Genomic DNA, 6,350 nt, shown 5'->3' on the forward strand with positions numbered 1-6,350 from the left:
AACATTATGGACATTTCTAAAATAATAACAGGTATGCATAGAGTTAATGGTAGTTGTCTTTGCCCTGGAGTGGAGAATTTAAAGACTAGGGGGCATTTTTTAAGCTGAAAGGAGAGAGATTTAAAAAAGACATGAGGGCAATTTTTTAACACAGAGGGTACTTTTTGTGTGGAATGAACTTCCAGAGGAAGTGGTGGATACAGATACAATTAAAACATGTAAAAGACATTTGGACAGGTACATGAATAAGAAAGCTTTGGAGGGATATGAGCCAGGAGCAGGCAGGGGGGGCTAGCTTAGTTTGGGATTATGGTCGGCATCAACTGGTTGGACTGAAGGGTCTGTTTCCATGCTATATGACTCTATGAGATATGGGCATTGATGGCAAGATCAGTAGTTATGCCCCCCGAAATAATGGCTCTTTCAGCCACTTCAGAGGGTAGTTCAGAGTCAACCACTTTGTTGTGGTCTGGAGTCAAATGTAGACCCGGCTGGGTTAGGATGGCAGATTTCCTCTCTAAAGGGCATTAGTGAAGCAGATTGGATAAATAGTCACCATTAGGCTGGCATTTTAATTCCAGATATTTTATATTATTGAATTTGAATTTCAACTGTCGGTGTTCAAACCCCTGTTCGTTGGCCATTAACCTGGGGTTCTAGATTATCAACCCAGTGATATTATGCTTGTTCCACCATCACTATTGTAATTATAATTGTTCCACCGGCAAAAAAAAGTCAATTTACACATTGCAAAGGCCCACAAAATGATATCAGATTAATGAGCAATTAATTTTGCTTATGTAATATTGATAGAGGGATAAATATTGGTCAGTAAAAATCTGCCAGTGTTTATGCTCCCGTTGAGCGTCTTTACAGCTTTCCTCAACAAAATCTCTTGTTGTCACCACTGTTCCCTTCTCCCTCTTAGGCTTGTCTTTAACTTTACCTTAAATGCATTGTCCACTTCAACCGCTCGCTGTGGCCACACTTTCTATATTATGATCAAGGTTTGTAATGTATTACAATCTTTTCAGAATTTGGATTCTGGAATACAGGTTTTTGGTTTAGTGAAGAGGGCTTTTTAAAAAATGGTCAGAATGTCATTTTTTGAAAAGGGAGTTCAAACAACATTTTTAAGAAGCATGTTACTGAAGTAAAATGGCGAGCAAGCTACCTGGTGAGTTAACTGATTAATTGTTTATAAAGTTGAACTTTTACAACACAAAATAAATAATGACGAACTACAATCAGTTTTAGTTGAGGAAAAAAATTCAAAGCAGCAGAAGGGCAGTTTAGTTTGTGGATGTCTGGGACTGTTTCAGCAGTTCAGGCAAACAGGACTTCATGTACAGTTAGGAATGTTGGAGTCTGTATATCTCAGGAAGGACAGTGAAGGCTCTGCCCTAGACAAACACCACTTCTGTTCCCTTGCTTTCTCCTGGTTATCACATGATTGCAATTAAACGTTAAAGTACCAGAGGCAGGTGCAGGAGATCACATGCAACCCTGCCACTGGGAAATCTTTTAACTGGTGTAACTCACTATCAGCTGGCAATGCAGCAGGTACAGGCAGGTTATAGGAGAACCTTCTGGTTAAATAGAGAGGCTCAGCATCACAACAACAACTTTTCAGCCCAACTCCATCATCTTTACTATCGGATCGACGAGAGCACAAAGGTGACCGGGGTGTTTCCAAGTTCTAATTTCACTTTAAATAATTCACATTACATTGGTTTCACTTTATTCAGATGTACATGATTTTGTCAGAGAGAGGTCATACCTAACAAATTTGCATTTTTCAAGGAGGTGACTGTGAGGGTCATGCAATTGATGTAGTTTATATGAATTTCAGTAAAGCTTTTGACAAGGCTCCACAAGACAGACTGATAATGAAGGTAAAAGGTCATGGGATCCAGGTAACTCAGCAAATTGGAACCAAAATTGGCTTAGTGGTGAGAGACAGAGGGTGGCAGAAGGCTGTTTGTGTGACTGGAGGTTAGTGTCCAGTGACATTCCACAGGGATCAGAGCTGGGTCCATTGTATCTGTGACATATAGATGGTGAAAATGTGGGGATGGGTATTGGGGGGAGCGGTGTTGTGTAAGTCAGTTTGCAGATGTGGTGGGTGGGAGGGGTGTGGGGATGGAGGTGTTTTGTGAAGTCAGCTTGCAGATGTGGATGAGCACTTGAAATGCCAAGCCCATGGGCCAAGCACTAGAAGGGGTGACTTTAGAATCAGAGTAACGTGTTTGTTGGTGTAGCCTCGAAGGGCCGAGGGACCCCTTCCTCGCTCTGCGATTCTGTTATTTGTTGAAGCTAACTTGTTCAAGCTCTAAGTGTACTGGCTTACTTGAAGGCTGACATGCATTGTTGGTTACAGGGGAGTTCCAAAGAAACAGTGCTGTGTTCTTACATTCATTCTATGTTGAAAATTGAATGTCTAGTATTACATGGGCCACTCTCTGGGACAGAACCTGTGTGCTCAGATGGCTCTCTCTTCTACACGTCTAAAATAGCATTTTAGTGATCATTCACAATTGGGGTAATTAAAATGTTGTACTGAATTCAAAGCCCTGTAAAGAGGTTTGGGCCTAATTGGATAGATCTTTCAAATCACAAATGCGATGGGCTGAATGGCCTCCTTTTATTTTCTATCGTTCTATGAAGTATGGAATAGGATTCCTAAGCTTCTAAGATGAAGGGAATTTGGAAACAAGGGATGTGCTGTGTTGGTTCAGTACCACACTAGGCAGAACATTCACCAACCAAACCATCAGGAGAGCATGTTACTTACCTCAGCATATTTAGCATGAGAAACTTGGAAATAATTCTCACGGACTGTATAGAATCTGACAGCGCAGAAGGAAAGAATTCATCCCATTGTGTCTGTGCTAGTTTATTAAAAACAAACATCCAGTTATTCCCACTTCTTTACCTCATAGAATTTAATGTTCTGTTGTAGTATATACAATATATATTCAGATCAGTTATTATATATATGTTACTCAAAAACCCGAAGCTGCATGCGGATTAACCCCTGCTCCATTACAGAGTCATTGGCAAAGATTCATTTCTCAAACATGCTGTTCTGCTTTTCCTCATCATTACTGGCTATTTTTCTCATTTTTTTTGTTCTGTTTCTTTTACCTTTGCGTCACTTGTGATGCACTCAGGATTTAATATCCTTCCGGCCGCTGGCAAAAATAAAACAGGAAGACGGACACAATCAGAAACTGAGGGATGGTCTGTGCTTTACAGAACAGGGCAGCTGTAGTTTTCTGTTCTGTTTTGAATCGAGAAATGAACGTGAGAATATCAGTAGATTTGGCACTGACAAAGGGGGCCATTGATATTCATATCAGAGGATGCACTGAACTTCATGTCCACGAAGAAATGCAACAGTCGACTCCACAGGGTCAACAGAAGTTTTGAGAGCTTCCTCCTACACCCAGGAATTCAAATATCAAAGCCAGTTGCCTCAGATGTTTAATCCTTCTCTCACTTACTCAAAAACAGTAGGAAAATAAAATCTGGAGCAAGGAAAAATCATTTGAATCATGTTTTATTATTTTACTGTAGAATCTCTACCCAAATCACACATTAGTGTTCTAAACTAGCTTCTTCCTCTACTGTCCTAGTCAAAAGATTCCATCAATGCTTTCAACAGCTCTCTACCCTGCTCTTGTTTAGAGGAGATATGTATGCATCCTAGTGAGGAAAGACTTTTTGACTCCACAACTCAGGAAGAATAAAGAGAAGGAAATATTTGACAAGGTTCCCCCTGGGAGACTGATTAGCCAGGTTAGATCTCACAGAATAAAGCTGGAAATGTGTTGCTGGAAAAGCGCAGCAGGTCAGGCAGCATCCAGGGAACAGGAGAATCGACGTTTCGGGCATAAGCCCTTCTTCAGGAATGCCCGAAACGTCGATTCTCCTGTTCCCTGGATGCTGCCTGACCTGCTGCGCTTTTCCAGCAACACATTTCCAGCTCTGATCTCCAGCATCTGCAGACCTCACTTTCTCCTCACAGAATAAAGGTAGAACTAGCCATTTGGTTACAGAACTGGCTCAAAGGTAGAAGACAGAGGGTGGTGGTGGAGAGTTATTTTTCAGACTGAAGGCCTGTGACCAGTGGAGTGCCACAAGGATCGGTGATGAGTCCTCTACTTTTTGTCATTTACATAAATGATTTGGATGCGAGCATAAGAGGTACAAGTTAGCGAGTTTGCTGATGACACCAAAATTGGAGGTGTAGTGGACAGCGAAGAGGGTTACCTCAGATTACAGCAGGATCTTCACCAGATGGGCCAATGGGCTGAGAAGTGGCAGATGGACTTTAATTCAATAAATGCAAAGTGCTGCATTTTGGGAAAGCAAATCTTAGCAGGACTTATACACTTAATGGTAAGGTCCTAGGGACTGTTGCTGAACAAAGAGACCTTGGAGTGCAGGTTCATAGCTCATTGAAAGTGGAATCGCAGGTTGATAGGATAGTGAAGAAGGCGTTTGAGTATGTTTCTCTTTATTGGTCAGAGTATTGAGTACAGGAATTGGGAGCTGAAAATGTGTTGCTGGAAAAGCACAGCAGGTCAGGCAGCATCCAAGGAACAGGAGAATCGACATTTCGGGCATAAGCCCTTCTTCAGGAAGAAGGGCTTCCTGAAGAAGGGCTTATGCCTGAAACGTCGATTCTCCTGTTCCTTGGATGCTGCCTGACCTGCTGTGCTTTTCCAGCAACACATTTTCAGCTCTGATCTCCAGCATCTGCAGTCCTCACTTTCTCCTTCAGGAATTGGGAGGTCATGTTGCGGCTGTACAGGACATTAGTTAGACCACTGTTGGAATATTGTGTGCAATTCTGGTCTCCTTCCTATTGGAAGGATGTTGTGAAACTTGAAAGGGTTCAGAAAAGATTCACAAGGATGTTGCCAGGGTTGGAGGATTTGAGCTATAAGGAGAGGTTGAACAGGCTGGGGCTGTTTTCCCTGGGGCGTCGGAGGCTGAGGGGTGACCTTATAGAGGTTTACAAAATTATGAGGGGCATGGATAGGGTAAATAGACAAAGTCTTTTCCCTGGGGTGGAGGAGTCCAGAACTAGAGGGCATAGGTTTAGGGTGAGAGGGGGAAGATATAAAAGGGACCTAAGGGGCAACTTTTTCATGCAGAAGGTGGTACGTGTATGGAATGAGCTGCCAGAGGATGTGGTGGAGGCTGGTACAATTGCAACATTTAAGAGGCATCTGGATGGGTAAATGAATAGGAAGGGTTTGGAGGGATATGGGCCGGGTGCTGGCAGGTGGGACTAGATTGGGTTGGGATATCTGGTCGACATGAACGGGTTGGACCGAAGGGTCTGTTTCCATGCTGTACATCTCTATGACTCTAAATAATTATTTTCTTTGAGCTTTCCTTTTCTTCCCATGAGCTGGATAGATTGTATGCATATTTTTAAGAAGTTCTGAAGAAGAAAAAGCCTGAAACAGGTGGAGAGATTGCAGTCTGATTTCAAAGAATGATTCCAGGAATAAGAAACTTCAGTTCTGGGGATAGATTGAGGAAACTGGGACTGTTCTCCTTGGAGAGAAGAGGGCTAAGATATGATAGAGGTTTTCAAAATGATGAGCAGGCAGCAGTGTAGATCAGGATAAACTGTACGAAGGCGAAAATGGGGACTGTGGATGCTGGAGATTAGAGCCAAGATTAGAGTGGTGCTGGAAAAGAACAGCAGGTCAAGCAGCATTCCTGATGAAGGGCTCATTCCTGATGAAGGGCTTTTGCCCAAAATGTCGATTTTCCTGCTCTTCGGATGCTGTCTGACCTGCTGTGCTTTTCCAGCACCATTCATCTTGGCTCCGGATAACCTGCTCCCATTCATAAAAGGATCAACAGCAAAAGGGAATAAAGTTTAAATGATCTGCAAAAGAAGCTAAGCTCAAGTGAGTAAAAGATTTCTTTTCCACACAGTGAGTATTAGGGTCTGCCACACACCTGGAAATGTGGTGGAGACAGGTTCAACTGAGACATTCAAAAGGGCATTGGATGGTCATTTAGATGGGAATAATGTGCAGCAACATAGGGAAAAGACAGGAGATTGGCACTCGATAATAATGCTGTTTTGAAGAGCTGGTACAGGCAAGATGGTCCGAATGGCCTCCTTCTTCTCTGTAAGAATTCTGTGAAATCATGGAAGATGATAAAATGTCTGATGCAGTGGCTAAAGGAGAGAAACAGTGGAGGCAATCATAGGGGTCACATTTCATTATATTCTGCAGCACCATACTCTCCTCATCGTCCCTCGGTTTTCATAAATCCCTGCTAGTGGAAACAATATTTTCCATTCACTTTATCAA

The sequence above is a fragment of the Chiloscyllium plagiosum genome, unplaced genomic scaffold (genome assembly GCF_037043375.1).
Source record: "Chiloscyllium plagiosum isolate Xiang-an unplaced genomic scaffold, Cpla_swu_hap1 HiC_scaffold_29, whole genome shotgun sequence".
Taxonomy (NCBI): Eukaryota; Metazoa; Chordata; class Chondrichthyes; order Orectolobiformes; family Hemiscylliidae; genus Chiloscyllium; species Chiloscyllium plagiosum.